The sequence below is a fragment of the Delphinapterus leucas genome, chromosome 3 (assembly GCF_059928025.1).
Source record: "Delphinapterus leucas isolate spDelLeu-1000000601 "Yukka" chromosome 3, BTC_Dleu_Yukka2, whole genome shotgun sequence".
NCBI classification, from domain to species: Eukaryota; Metazoa; Chordata; class Mammalia; order Artiodactyla; family Monodontidae; genus Delphinapterus; species Delphinapterus leucas.
This window is the reverse complement of record NC_143131.1, coordinates 137,601,871-137,617,724: the sequence shown is the minus strand read 5'-3', so window position 1 is coordinate 137,617,724 and position 15,854 is coordinate 137,601,871.

The window sequence follows — 15,854 nt, the reverse complement described above, 5'->3', positions numbered from 1 at the left end:
AGTTTGCAAGAAAGATGATCCAAAAGACTTTGGTCTTGAGCTGGAAGCAACCTTGACATTCTTTTCCAAATCATCATGTTATATATTCTATGTGAGATTCACAGAATGACATGGCTTGATATTCGTATTATTAACTTATCGGTATTATCATTTTTAAAAGCAACATTCATGAAGCACTTACCATATGCTGGGAACTGAGTTAACCTTTATGTACACTTAATTCTCACAATAACTATATGTATTACATACTGTCATTATTTCCATTTTTAAGAAAAGTGAGTGAAGCTTGGAGAAGTAAATTGCCCAATGATCCATAGATAGAAAGCAGCAAAGCCAAGGTGTACATACAGTCCTGCAGAACTTTAATGTGCATACTCTAAACCACTACAGAATACTTTGAATTAATATAACGAGGTTAAAGGCTAATAATATATTTAATTATTGACCTACCAATAAAATGTCTTTGAACTTAAACCAGGTTCTCAGTGCTAAAGGCCTAGAAGGCCTGGTCATTGAGAGAATTTTAAGCAGGTTAGTAGTTGATATAATTTGAGTTAGAGACATCCTTCAGTAGCCTTTATATCATAAATACCAGGCAGTTGACAACTGCACCTATGAATAGGTTCCATCTTGGTACCATTACTGTGTCAAATCCGCAAAAGTGTGTGACATTGCACAAGGAAGCTATCCCAAATCACCATAGTTATTTATATGAATACAAATCAGTAGTACCTGGGTGATTGAGATGATACATATTAAGTCCAGGGTTTATCAAAGTGTGAATTATACCTTAGCATTGTGATCAGTAAATTCAATTTAGTAGATGGTGCCAACCTTGAAAAATCTAGGGGGAGAGAGAGAGAAAGTAATGAGAGAATAGAAAATATCAACATGCATTGTCAGTTATTGTTTTATAAAATATTTATTTTATTATAAATACTAGTATTCAGTCAATTCACACTAGCATTTGCTGAACCATTTGTTAACAATAATGAAATATTTGTCTATAGTTAGTGAAAAGTCAGGAGCTCTGTGGCTCCTGGTGCCCTCTGTCCCAGGGACACAGTAACATTTTGGGTCCTCCCATTAGAACTCTTCAGAGTCCAACAGCTAAAGAGATTTCCTGATGCCTTAGGATCTTCTAGCATTACCACCACTGTCTATTTTGATTGATCAGTGACCATGCCAAAATAATTGTTTAGTATTTCATATACATATCCCCATTTGTGTATATATATATGTATATTTGGGTACTGAGTTGCGATTTGAAATGTATATTTTATTAATGATCATAGCAAAAAATTTAACCCCCCCAAATTAGTCAATATAATCTATGTCAGTAATTTTCAATCAGGAACAATTTTACTCTTGAAGGATATTTGGCAGTGTCTGGAAACATTTTTGAAATATCACAGAAGAAGATGGGAGAGTGGAGGAGAGGAGTCTTATTGGCAGCTAGTGGGTAAAGGACCAACAAAGCTGCTAAATATCCTATAATGCAATAAACAGCCTCTCAAAGAATTATCTGGCCCCAAATGTATATAGGGTCGAGGTTGGGAAATTATAGTCTGTCTGGTACCATACAGAGATGAGGTCTTCCATTTTCTTGTATATAGCATTCTATAATTGTCATTCTAAACCCATTATCATAAGTAGGTTTTAATTTTCTGTGTGTTCTAAATTATCTCGCTTGAGCAAGCTGTTTACTCTGAGATTTGGAGAATTCTGCTGTTCATTTTCATGTAGTTTTTAATTTTATTTTCTGTTGTATCTGGATTGTAAAATGCCTTTTTTTCTTGTTTGAGTTTTGATTTGCAGGATAATTCCCACAAAATTATGGTTATTACAATCTGAATAGTTTCAGAGGGATTTTCATCACCTGGATGAGGAATGAAATTTTGTTTTCCTGATGAGAACTATGAATAACCAAGCCAAGGCCACTCCTCGGTCTGTTGCTGGGTTTATAGGCTATGGCTGAATGAACATTCACAAATTGGCAGTAGATTATTTCTTATACTATGCAAATTATAATGGTGGGTTTAGGATAACTGTTGCAAAGCTATTTTATTGAGTTGTACAGTCTCCAATTAAACATGTTTTGTAGTATATGTTTTTCAGAATGTGATTGATGTGAGCAGCAAATTTTAAAAAGAAAATTAATTTCTGATATCTCTATTGTTTTTAATATTAGTTTGTATTGCTGACATATTTAACTTAAAAAAATAAAAATAATATATGTGTTTCACCCAAATATGAAATATTTCAGACATAAAACACTACTAAATTTCTAGGTATTTAATACTCTACCAGTTGAAACATTACACTTATTTTGCAAATATAGGCTTATACTATAAAACATGTTCTGAACCTTACTTTTTGGTAAATAAATCTTAGAGTTTGTTCCATATAAGCATGTATTTTTCTTCCTTTCATATTTTGATCATATCACAATTTAACCATGAGTTGAGGATAGCAGGAATATACTATAATAGATCATAATTTAACTTAATATATCATGTCTCTTACTGACGGTTATTTGGCACTCTCTCTCTCCCTCTGTCTCTCCTTTTACAAACAATGATGTCATAAACATCATCTTATTTATTTTTTTGAATTTTATTTTATACAGCAGGTTCTTATTAGTTACCTATTTTATATATATTAGTGTATGTATGTCAATCCCAATCTCACAATTCATCCCACTACCATCATCCCCACTGCCGCACTTTCCCCCTTTAGTGTCCATACATTTGTTCTCTACATCTGTGCCTCTATTTGTGCCTTGCAAACTGGTTCATCTGTACCATTTTTCTAGATTCCACATAGATGCATTAATATACGATAGTTGTTTTTCTCATTCTGACTTACTTTACTCTGTATGACAGCCTCTAGGTCCGTCCACGTCTCTACAAATGACCCAGTTTCGTTCCTTTTTATGGCTGAGTAATATTCCATTGTATATATGTACCACATCTTCTTTATCCATTCATCTGTCAATGGGCATTCAGGTTGGTTCCATGATCTGGCTATTGTAAATAGTGCTGCAATGAACACTGGGGTGCGTGTGACTTTTTGAATTATGGTTTTCTCTAAGTATATGCCCAATAGTGGGACTGTTGGCTCATAGGGTAATTCTATTTTTAGTTTTTTAAGGAAGCTCCATACTGTTCTCCATAATGACTGTATCAATTTACATTCCCGCCAACAGTGCAGGAGGGTTCGCTTTTCTCCACAGCCTCTGCAGCATTTGTTGTTTGTGGATTTTCTGATGATGCCCATTCTAACCGGTGTGAGGTGATACCTCACTGTAGTTTTGATTTCTCTAATAATTACTGATATTGAGCAGCTTATCATGTGCCTTGTAGCCATCTGTATGTCTTGTTTGAAGAAATGTCTATTTAGGTCTTCTGCCCATTTTTGGATTGGGTTGTTTGTTTTTTTAATATTGAGGTGCATGACCTGTTTATATATTTTGGAGATTAATCCTTTGTCCATTGATTCATTTGCAAATATTTTCTCCCATTCTGAGGGTTGTCTTTTTGTCTTGTTTATGGTTTCCTTTGCTGTGCAAAAGCTTTGAAGTTTCATTAGGTCCCATTTGTTTATTTTAGTTTTTATGTCCGTTACTCTAGGAGGTGGATCATAAAATATCATGCTGTGATTTATGTCACAGAGTGTTCTTCCTATGTTTTCCTCTAAGAGTTTTGTAGTGTTCAGTCTTACATTTAGGTCTTTAATGCTTTTTTTTTTTTTTTCCCCGGTATGTGGGCCTCTCACTGCTGTGGCCCCTCTCGCTGTGGAGCACAGGCTCCGGACGCGCAGGCCCAGTAGGCATGGCTCACGGGCCTAGCTGCTCCATGGCATGTGGGATCCTCCTGGACCGGGTCATGAACACGTGTCCCCTGCATCAGCAGGCAGACTCTTAACCACTGCACCACCAGGGAAGCCCTTTAATGCATTTTGAGTTTATTTTTGTGTATGGTGTTAGGGAGTGTTCTAATTTCATTCTTTTAAATGTAGCTGTCAAGTTTTCCCAACACCACTTATTGAAGATACTGTCTTTTCTCCATTGTATATCCTTGCCTCTTTGTCATAGATTAGTTGACCACAGGTGTGTGGCTTTCTGTTCTGTTCCATTGATCTATATTTCTGTTTATGTGCCAGTACCATATTGTCTTGATTACTGTAGCTTTGTGGTATAGTCTGAAGTCAGGTAGCCTGATTCCTCCAGCTCCTTTTTTTTCCCCTCAAGATTGCTTTGGCTATTTGGGGTCTTCCGTGTGTCCATACAAATGTTAAGATTTTTGTTGTAGTTCTGTAAAAAATGCCATTGGTAATTTGATAGGGATTGTATTGAATCTCTAGATTTCTTTGGGTAGTATAGTCATTTTCACAGTATTGATTCTTCCAATCCAAGAACATGGTATATCTCTCCATCTCTTCGTGTCATCTTTGATTTCTTTCATCAGTGTCTTATAGTTTTCAGAGTACAGGTCTTTTGCCTCTTTAGGCACGACTCTTGTCATGTTCCTGATCTTAGAGGAAATGCTTTCAGGTTTTCACCATTGAGAATGATGTTTGCTGTGAGTTTGTCATATATGGTCATTATTATGTTGAGGTAGGTTCCCTCTGTGCCCACTTTCTGGAGAGTTTTTATCATAAATGGGTGTTGAATTTTGTCAAAAGCTTTTTCTGCATCTATTGAGATGATCATTTGGTTTTTAGTCTTCAATTTGTTAATATGGTGTATCACATTGATTGATTTGAGTATATTGAAGAATCCTTGCATCCCTGGGATAAATCCCACTTGATCATGGTGTATGATCTTTTTAATGTGTTGTTGGATTCTGTTTGCTAGTATTTTGTTGAGGATTTTCACACCTATATTCATGAGTGATATTGGTCTGTAATTTTCTTTTTTTGTAGTATCTTTGTGTGGTTTCAGTATCAGGATGATGGTGGCCTCACAGAATGAGTTTGGGAGTGTTCCTTCCTCTGCAATTTTTTGGAAGAGTTTGAGAAGAATGGGTGTTAGCTCTTCTCTAAATGTTTGATAGAATTCACCTGTGAAGCCATCTAGTCCTGGACTTTTGTTTGTTGGAAGATGTTTAATCACAGTTTCAATTTCATTATTAATGATTGGTATGTTCATATTTTCTTTTTTTTAACATCTTTATTGGAGTATAATTGCTTTACAAGGGTGTGTTGATTTCTGCATTACGTCGTGTTTTCATTGTCATTTGCGTCTATGTATTTTTAGATTTCCTTTTTGATTTCTTCAGTGATCTCTTTGTTATTTATTAGTGTATTGTTTAGCCTCCATTTGTTTTTATTTTTTACAGGTGTTTTCCCGTAATTGCTGTCTAGTCTCATAGCACTGTGGTCGGAAATGATACTTGATATGATTTCAATTTTCTTAAATTTACCAAAGCTTGACTTGTGACCCAAGATATGATTTATCCTGGAGAATGTTCCATGAGCACTTGAGAAGAAAGTGTATTCTCTTGTTTTGGGATGGAATGTCTTATAATATCAATTAAGTCCATCTTGTTTAATGTATCATTTAAAGCTTGTGTTTCCTTATTTATTTTCATTTTGGATGATCTGTCCATTGGTGAAAGTTGGGTGTTAAATTCCCCTACTATGATTGTGTTACGGTCGATTTCCCCTTTTATGGCTGTTAACATTTGCCTTATGTATGGAGGTGCTTCTGTGTTGGGTGCCTATATATTTATAATTGTTGTATCTTCTTTGTGGATTGATCCCTTGATCATTATGTGGTCTCTTTCCTTGTCTCTTGTAACATTCTTTATTTTAAAGCCTGTTTTATCTGATATGAGTCTTGGTACTCCAGCTTTCTTTTGATTTCCATTTTCATGGCATGTCTTTTTCCATCCCCTCACTTTCAGTCTGTATGTGTCCCTAGGTCTGAAGTTGGTGTCTTGTGACAGCATATATATGGGTCTTGTTTTTGTATCCATTCAGTGATCCTGTGTCTTTTGGTTGGAACATTTAGTCCATTCACATTGAAGGTAATTTTGATATTTATGTTTCTATTACCATTTTCTTAATTGTTTTGGTTTTGTTTATGTAGGTCCCTTCTTCTCTTGTGTTTCCCACATAGGGAAGTTCCTTTAGCATTTGTTGTAGAGCTGGCTTGGTGGTGCTGAACTCTCTTAGCTTTAGCTTGTCTGTAAAGATTTTGGTTTCTCCATCGAATCTGAATGAGATCCTTGCTGGATAGAGTAATCTTGGTTGTAGGTTCTTCCCTTTCATCACTTTAAATATATTGTGCCACTCCCTTCTGGCTTGTAGAGTTTCTGCTGAGAAGTCAACTGTTAGCCTTATGGGAGTTCCCTTGTATGTTATTTGTCGTTTTTCCCCTGTTGCTTTTAATAATTTTTCTTTGTCTTTAAGTTTTTTCCATTTGATTAGTATGTGTCTTGGCGTGTTTCTCCTTGGGTTTATCTTGCACGGGACTTTCTGCCCTTCCTTGGACTTGGGTTGTTATTTCCTTTCCCATGTTAGGAAAGTTTTTGACCATAATCTCTTCAAATATTTTCCTGGGTCCTTTCTCTGTCTCTTCTCCTTCTGGGACCCCTCTAATGCGAATGTTGGTGCATTTAATGTTGTCCCTGAGGTCTCTTAGGCTGTCTTCATTTCTTTTCATTCTTTTGTCTTTATTCTGTTCCATGGCAGTGAATTCCACCATTTTATCTTCCAGGTTACTTATCTGTTCTTCTGCCTCAGTTATTCTATTATTATTTCCTTCTAGTTTATTTTTCATTTCTGTTATTGTATTGTTCATCTCTGTTTGTTTGTTCTTTAATTCTTCCAGGTTTTTTTCTTTAATCCTTTTACCTCTTTGTGAATCATTTCTTGCATCTTCTCAATCTTTGCCTCTATTCTTTTTCTGAGGTCCTGGATCATCTTCACTATCATTATTCTAAATTCCTTTTCTGGAAGGTTGCCTATCTCCACTTCATTTAGTTGTTTTTCTGGGGTTTTATCTTGTTCCTTCATCTGGTGCATAGTCCTCTGCCTTTTCCTTTTGTCTGTCCTGTGAATGTGTTTTTTGTTTCACAGGCTGCAGGATTGTAGCTCTTCTTGCTTCTGCTTTCTGCCCTCTGGTGGATGAGGCTATCTGAGAGGCTTGTGCAAACTTCCTGATGGGAAGGACTGGTGGTGGGTATAACTGGTTGTCGCTTTGGTGGGCAGAGCTCATTAAAACTCCAATCTGATTGTCTGCTGATGTGTGAGGCTGAGTCTGTCTCTGTTGATTGTTTAACCTGAGGCAACCCAGCACTGGAGGATACAGGCTCTTTGGTGGGGCTAATGGTGGACTCCATGAGGGCTCATGCCAAACAGTACTTTGCAGAACTTCTGCTGCCAGTGTCCTTGTCCCCACAGTGAACCACACCCACCCCCTGCCTCTGCGGGAGACCCTCCAGCACTAGCAGGTAGGTCTGGGTCTGTCTCCTATGAGGTCACTGCTCCTTCACCCTGGGTCCTGATGCACACACCACTTTGTGTATGCCCTCCAACAGTGGAGTCTCTGTTTCCTGCAGTCCTGTTGAAGTCGTACCATCAAATCCCACTAGCTTTAAAAGTCTGATTCTCTGGGAATTCCTCTTCCCATTGCCAGACTTCCAGGTTGGGAAGCCTGACATGGGGCTCAGAACCTTATTCCAGTGTGTGGACTTCTATGGTATAGTTGTTCTCCAGTCTGTGAGTCACGCCACCCAGCGGTTATGGGATTTGATTTTATTGTGATTGTGCCCCTCCTACCATCTCATTGCGGCTTCTCCTTTGTCTTTTGATGTGGGGTATCTTTTTTGGTGAATTCCAGTGTCTTCCTTTCGATGACTGTTTAGCAGTTAGTTGTGATTCCAGTGCTCTTACAAGAGGGAGTGAGAGCACGTCCTTTTACTCCTCCATCTTGAACCAATCTCCTCATTAAACATCATTTTACATTTATACTTTCATATTTGTTCAGGTATTTTTGTAGAACTGGTTTTTAATATGTGGAATGGAATATGTATTTTCAATTTGGTTGAAGTTGTCAAATTGATAAAATCTGATTTTTGACACCTAGTTTATTAAAATGTTAATAATACTGGAGAAGAAACAACTGTGTGAGGTTGAGATAAAGAAAAGGTTGACAATAGATTCCTTTCTTTTTAGGTCTAGGAGACAAATTCAGGCTTAGATAGGATAAATAATAGCAGTCGAAAACATAAAATTTCTCTTTAGATGCTTCTTGTTGTTTTAATCTTTAAAATGTTATGATCCTATCGTTTCTAAGTTTTCTAGTGTGTTTTCATTTCTTTAAATCTTGTTCTAACCTGTATCTTCTTTTTGAATAGGTACTTGAGATTTTTGTTCACTATTTCATTAACAATTATTAAGTAGAAAAAGGATAATTTACTATAATGATATGCTAAAAGTTAAGATTCATTTATTTGAAGATAATTTATATTTAAATTCAGCCATCATACCATAACCTGGGCACCACTGTTTTCTAGTTGTCAGCTCGGTCAAATTACACAAATAATATGTAGGAGGGAATAATCTCATGTGTGCCAGAATATTAAGTGATAGCACACAAAATAATTAGTATTTTCTTTTCAAATTTCAGTGATGCACACAATCTAACAATTTACTTTTGATTTCATCAAATGTTGCTCATTATAATATTTTTTTAAATAAAATTAGCTTTGCAGTTTGGGATGTAGGAGGCATGTTTATTGGAAACTAAACTATGATAACAAGGAAATAAGATTGATGTCTTTTTTTCCCTTCTTATTTGACTCAGATATTTGATAATGTCTTGATAATTATGTTTACTCCCAATTTGTTAAAAGACTATAAATCTATTGACAAATTTATCAACCTAAATCAAACATACCAAGCAAGTTAGGGATAAAAGTCAGAGTTGTATTCCTTCTAACCATTAATGAGAGCTACAAATATGTTGAGACACAAGGAAACAAATTCTCTTTCAAAGCCAAGGGTGCTGAAAAATGACTCTCTGATGTTTATCAGAGTGTATTTTATTCATTTTTTTCTTGGTGTCACAGGAGCAGTCTGTTGGTTTTGCAGGATTTGTGAATAAAGTTTGGATTGTTTTTTATTGTCCTAAAATTGTTATATTTCTTTTTTAGACATTTTTTTTTCTTTTTCTATAGCATTCTAGTTTTACCTCTGTGCTTTAAGGAGTTGGTTGCTGTTCCTTAGCAGCTCTTTAAAATAATCTGTTTATATTTGTTGCAGCAGTCCAAAGTTTTTCTTCATTATCTTCCAGTACTCCCTTTTGTATTGTTTCTTTGTCTTAAAATCCCTCAGAGGGCAACAACTTTGTTGCTCTACTTTAGCTACTTTGCACCTACTCTCCAGTCCTTTGCCGATTGGCACTTCACTAATTGTATTTCCACTGGGCATTATGAACTGTTCACATTTCTAAAAGAGAAAAAAGATAAATTAAGATGTATGACTTCTAAAATTAATGTTGTGAACTGGCACCTTGATGATTCTGAAAATAGAGATTAAGTTAAAACCACAAAGAATATAATATAATTTCTTTAGGAGAGTGTGCCTTTCTTTTTTTTAAAAGACTTTATTTTTTGGAGAAGTTTTAGGTTCAAAGCAAAATTGAGTGGAAGATGGACTTCCCTGGTGGTCCAGTGGTTAAGATTCCAGACTTCTACTGCAGGGGGTGTGGGTTCAGTCCCTGGTCGGGGAAGTTCTGCATGCCGTGGGGTGCGGCCAAAAAAAAAATTGAGTGGAAAATGCAGAGATCTCCCACACCCTCTGCCCCCACTCAATCATAACCTCCCCCCATTACCAACATCCCCCACATTTGTTACAATTGGTGAACCTACACTGAAACATCATTGTCATCCAAAGTCCACGGTTTACATTACAGTTCATTCTTGGTGTTGTGCACTCTATGAATTTGGGCAGATATATAATGACATGCATCCATCATTATAGATGGATTCCTCCGTGCTAAGCCTACTCATCCCTCACTCCCCAAAACCATTAGCAACTACTGATCTTTTTTTTTTTAATGTCTCTATGGTTTGTCTTTTCCAGTATGTCATATAGTTGGAATCATACAGTATTGTAGCCTTTTCATACTGGCTTCCTTCATTTAGCAATATGAATGTAAGTTCCCAGCATGCCTTTTCATGGCTTGATAGCTCATTTCTTTATAATGATGAATAATGTTCCATTGTCTGGATGTATCACAATTTATTTATCCATTCGCCTACTGAAGGGCATCTTGGTTGCTTCCAGGTTTTGGCAGTTATGAAAAAGCTACTATAATTATCTGTGTGCAGGTTTTTATGTGGACATGATATGCAGCATGTTTTCGTATGCTTATTTGCCATATGATACCTTCTTTGATATTTGACCACTTTTTAATTGGTTTGTTTGTTATTTTTGAGTTTTAAAAGTTCATTGTATATTTTGGGTAACAGTCCTTTTATCAGATGTGTCTTTTGCAAATATATTCTGCCAGTCTGTGGCTTTCTTTTCCTTTTCTTGATACCACACAGTTTTGATACTGTAGCTTTGTGATAAATTTGAAATCAGGCTTTGTGAGTTCTCCAACTTTGTTCTCCTTTTTCACAATTGATCTGATGTAATTTTTTAGAAGAGTGTGATTTTTTTAAGGTGAAAATTGCAACTTTAATTATTTTACTGTCATATGCAATTAAAATATTGACTATTAAACATGACTTGGACTGTGCAGTTTTCGGTGGAGAAGGAGGCTTTGACATAAAGTGGAAAAGAGAGTGGCATAAGGTATATCCTAAATAATAATTAAAATGAAGATGTTTGCTTGTAGAAGCTGTTTACTTTATTTTAATTTTCTGCTAATGTTACTGAAATATTCATAAGATAGTATTCACTGTAATAAAATAAAGCTCTACTTAATATAACCTTAAGAATTATTAAGATTTTAGCAAACATGAAGTCTTCATTTCTAATAGGAAGCATTGATAACTGAAAGAGACAGGTGATTTTATGTAAGAATTGACAAATAGAATATTACCTGAAATTCACCAGAAGCAAGTGAGAAAATAAGTTAAAAAGAAACAGGTATAGTATAACCTAGTTATTGTTTAGGGAACATTGCTTTTGTCTTGAAAAGAGTTTCTTTTCAGAATCATGCAAATCACTTATGAAATAAATCTATGTAATCATTGTGTTTAGAGAAACTGTGGTGTTTCCTATTTTTTGCTTTTAAATTATATTTATTTATTTATTTATTTTGGCTGTGTTGGGTCTTCGTTTCTGTGCATGGGCCCTCTCTAGTTGCGGCGAGCGGGGTCCACGCTTCATCGCGGTGCGCGGGCCTCTCACCGCGGCGGCCTCTCTTGTTGCGGAGCACAAGCTCCAGACGCGCAGGCTCAGTAGTTGTGGCTCACGGGCCTAGTTGCTCCGCAGCATGTGGGATCTTCCCAGACCAGGGCTCGAACCCACGTCCCCTGCATTGGCAGGCAGACGCTCAACCACTGCGCCACCAGGGAAGCCCCTATTTTTTGCTTTTAGAGGGGATTTTTTTTTTTTTTTTTTTTTTTTTTATATCTCTCTAGGGCAAAGGAAGGAGTCCTGGTGTCAGGCTCAAAACTCAACTCCCCAAGCAGGCTGTAGCTGCAAACAGTGGGTAGAAAAGTGTTCAAGGATAAAGCAAGTGTCAAAAAAAATCAAAAGATGCCAAATCAAAGACAACAGCCAGTAGAAGTGAAAAAGATTTTTATGTCAGGAATCTGAAACCCAGGATAGTCAAAGTGAGTGTGGGTTTGAGAGAATGAGCAAGTAGTGCAGGCAGAACACCAAGAAAGACACATATCTGTATTTTAGATTCCTCCCTATCTGAGGGCACTTTTCATATGAGATACGAAGCCAGTTCAGACAGTAACCCTAGAAGTAAGGCATCGCTTCTAAATTTCACAATTAATCAATCTAGGAATCTTCCATTCTCTGTTAGAATAGAATAATACAAGATGCATGTGAGTCATAGGTCTACCACTTGCCTCTAACTTAAATCTCTTTAACCCCCAGTTTACTCATCTATGAATAGAATCCGAATGGTAGACTAACCTTATGAAGTTTTAGGAAAATTAAATGATAGTATGTTTCCATAGACTTTAGCCTTGCATCTGACATATAAGAAGCACTTGATAAACTTTAGCTCTTTTGCAGTCCTACCATATGCTTAGCTATGTTCCAAGTGTAACTGCCATGAGTGGGGGAGGGGAGGAAAATCAAAATACATTTATTTATGACCCAATTAATTTAATTGTGGGGCAAGTTTCTACCGTATTTCTAGCCTTTAAATATACAAAACTAACCAAAATAAAGTTCCTATTCTCTATGAACTTTGGAGGGTCCCAGATTCTAGTTGGAGAAGGGACAATATTAAGTATGAATGGGATAACCTCTCCTCTCATTGTGGGCAATCCAATGCCACACCTGTAACATAGTCAATGTTCAGTAAACATTTATCGGCATATAATGAAGAATGCCTGACTAATACATACACAGACACACAACCAATAGCCAAAAAGGTATAGGTAAGCAACATAGGGATAAAAATAACAGAGTATACAGAGCTGAACTGAGTTAGGAAGTAATAAGAATGAGCCATTCAAGATATGTGATTTGAACTGGTTGTGAAGTAGTATGAAAAATATAAGAAGAGATTATTGTGATCCTGTAATGCCTACGAAACCCTGCTAACTTTGGGGGATAAGAAATTAAGTTAGACAGCAGTTTCTGCCCTTAAGGTGCCTAAAGAGACAGATATAAAAACAAAAATTTGAAATACAGTGGATCAGTGCCATATTATACATATCCATTGCTATTTATCTCTCACATTTATTACAATGTCTAGTACATTGTAGATATATAACGATTTTTGATGCATGAATACATAAATTAAGATTTTTTTTAAAAAAACTAACCAAACTAAGTAACTAAAAAACAGTGAGAAATGCCTAACCCTGCCTGCTAGGATTAGGAAAGAATTCACAAAGGAGGTAATATTTCACCTGGGCTTGGTGATCAGCAGTGACTCACTGCGTACCCTGATGGGTCAGAAGATTGAGTAGTACTGTGTGCTATCTTTCACCTCATCTCTTAAGTGGTGGGTTGAGTAAGGTAGGCCACTAAGAAGAAGGCATGATTCCCGCCCCTAAATATCTTATTTAAGATAGGTTTCATTCTCCTTTAAACTTTAAGCAGTTAAGACTTGTAAAATAATCACCTTCTTTCCTGCTAAGATGGAAGATCAGTTTATTGATTGTCTTGGTGTAGCACAGCGTGTTGGTTTGTTTTCTGCTGCTACAGTCTTTCTCCCTGGTTAACTATAATTGAAATTGTAAATTGTCATTTTGCCACCAGGAATCGGTGTTTAATCTCAGAGTTTATTAGGAATCATCTCCTTTAGGCTTCAGGATATATTTAACAATAGGCAGTGGAATCAGTTATTCAGCCTCCACAGAGCTGTGCTTGATAACTTGTCATCCAGCTGAGGCTTTATGGTTAGGAAGATTTGTGCTTAGGGATGCTCCTGTTTCCAAACCCCGTCCTTTTCTTCAAGTAGATGACTTGGAAGGCTGCCCCTTTCTCAAGTAACATCTCCTGGTTTAGATACTTAATACATTATTCATTTGTCCCTGATTTACTTTATCTGAGTGTCATAATCATAATGTCATAATCCTTGATCATAATCAAATTTTAATTCCCTCATATTCTTACTGATAAACATGTGCGATGATTACAAAAGAAAACTTGAGTGCAAAATATACCTTCAGTTAGGTATGATTACAAAGTTTCTCACCTAAAGACTTTCAACAGGAATACCTCAGACCACTAACAATCTGCACTCTCAGCATGATACACAATCAGGTTGTGTAATACCGGCTGTTCGTGGATTTATTTTCTCTGTTGAGGATAGTAGGATGAAGTTGCTAGCGCAGAGTCACGAGGATGAGAATCCATGTCCTGAAGATATTATACCCCCAAACAGCTACCAGGCCAGACTCAAACTCACCCAACGCCATACTTTCCAAATTTATGCAACTCATCATTCACAGCTGATTTTGTGTTTCTCGTTATGTCTTTCTGTGCTTGGCTTTTCTAGCCTCTGTATTTAGTTGGAAATTCCTCATGGATCCGGAAGGCTCCTGTTACTGATTCCAACCAGGAAAGATCAAATGGGCCCTGCTTAATCTTTACCTGTCTAGGAATAGCTTAATATCCTGCCTGTCTCTGAAATCCTGACGCTGTTGGTTGTTGGGGGCATATCAAGTGAGTTAATTTGCAGGGATTTGTTGATTGTGGTAGAAGAACAGTGCCAATGACTGTTCCCAAGACAAGGGGCGGGAGAGGGTTTAGAGGCAGCTGAATATCCAATGAAGGGAAAACCCTCTCATTTAATGAAATAAGAAATTTCATCTGTAATTTGTATTTTTAATAAAAAGTTAATTAACATTTGAGGGGAAAAGAGTACTTTCAAGAGGTAAATGAGAGTACAGCAAGATGATGATGGAAATGATAATGATGATCCAGATTATGTACTATGACTTATGGTTTGATTCAAGGTTTTTTTTTTTCCTCCCTCCCTTCCCTCCCGTCCTCCTGTCTGTCCTTTCTTCCTTCCTTCCTTTTTTAAACTTTGGAGATATATAATATTTCACACACTGTGTGGAAAGGTAAAGAAAGATGTAATCTTAAAAAAAAAAAAAAAATCTCCACTCGGGGGAAACAACTCTGAATATCTTAAAAGTTCTTCATGGTAAAATTACTACCTCTTATTATTGCTGATGTATCTGCTGGTCATGTGTCCCTTTAGAAACACTGACCACATTTATCACTTATTTAATTTTCTGAACTAAACTTTTCCCTGCCTCTACTTATACATTATAAGCAACTTAATTTGTATCTTTTCCTAGATACATGTTCCTGAGCTTCTTACATGTTTGTTTGGTATCCTCATGGCAGATCTACAAATATTTGAAATATATTTTTGCTAAGAATAATTAAAATTTATATTTTTATTATTTATTATCATGGAATAATAAAAAATTAATGAGGCCCCTCAGTTATCTCAGAAACTCCATTTTCAGTTAGGTAAGATCAATTAATTTGGCTTACTCTTGAGCTGAGTTACCTCCTTGTAAGAAAACTATCCGAAATTTGAAAAAAATCAACATGTTGATTATGTGACTCCAATATGATGCTAGATTATTTTCTAGTAAGCTCATATGAATGATATTTGATGCTCTCAGAAAATATAACTTTGGCTAATGATCAGAGCTTGGATGTTTTACAGCCCTCTTAAGTTAGCCATTAACTTGTAGAAACTGGTATCAAATGATGATTTTTTTCTCCTGTCTAATAGAGAGAATAATCCCAAAGATGATGGTTTATTGTTTTGTAGGATATTTTCCAATACAGCAGTCTTATTTGGGCAGTCCTTTCCCCACTAAACACGTATGCCAGTTTCTCAGATCCTTTCTACATGATCTCTTAACATTCTGCTGGTTCTCTCATTAATGACACAAATTAAATTTTGGCATATGCTCACTCGCTATTTGTATGAAAATTATGTGTTTAACAATTTGAAAATTGTCCTTTCCTCTCTAATATCTTGAGACATTCTGGTTGAGTACACAAAGTTTTTCAAAGAAAATAACCGGTACACATAAAAGACAAAGTCCCCATATTTATAATCTCACATTCACTTGGAGAAGCTGTGATAGAGGGGTTAGCATGATTTTTAAAAAGTATTGTTTAGTATGAATTTAATATACTGACGGATCTGTTTATTCAGATCT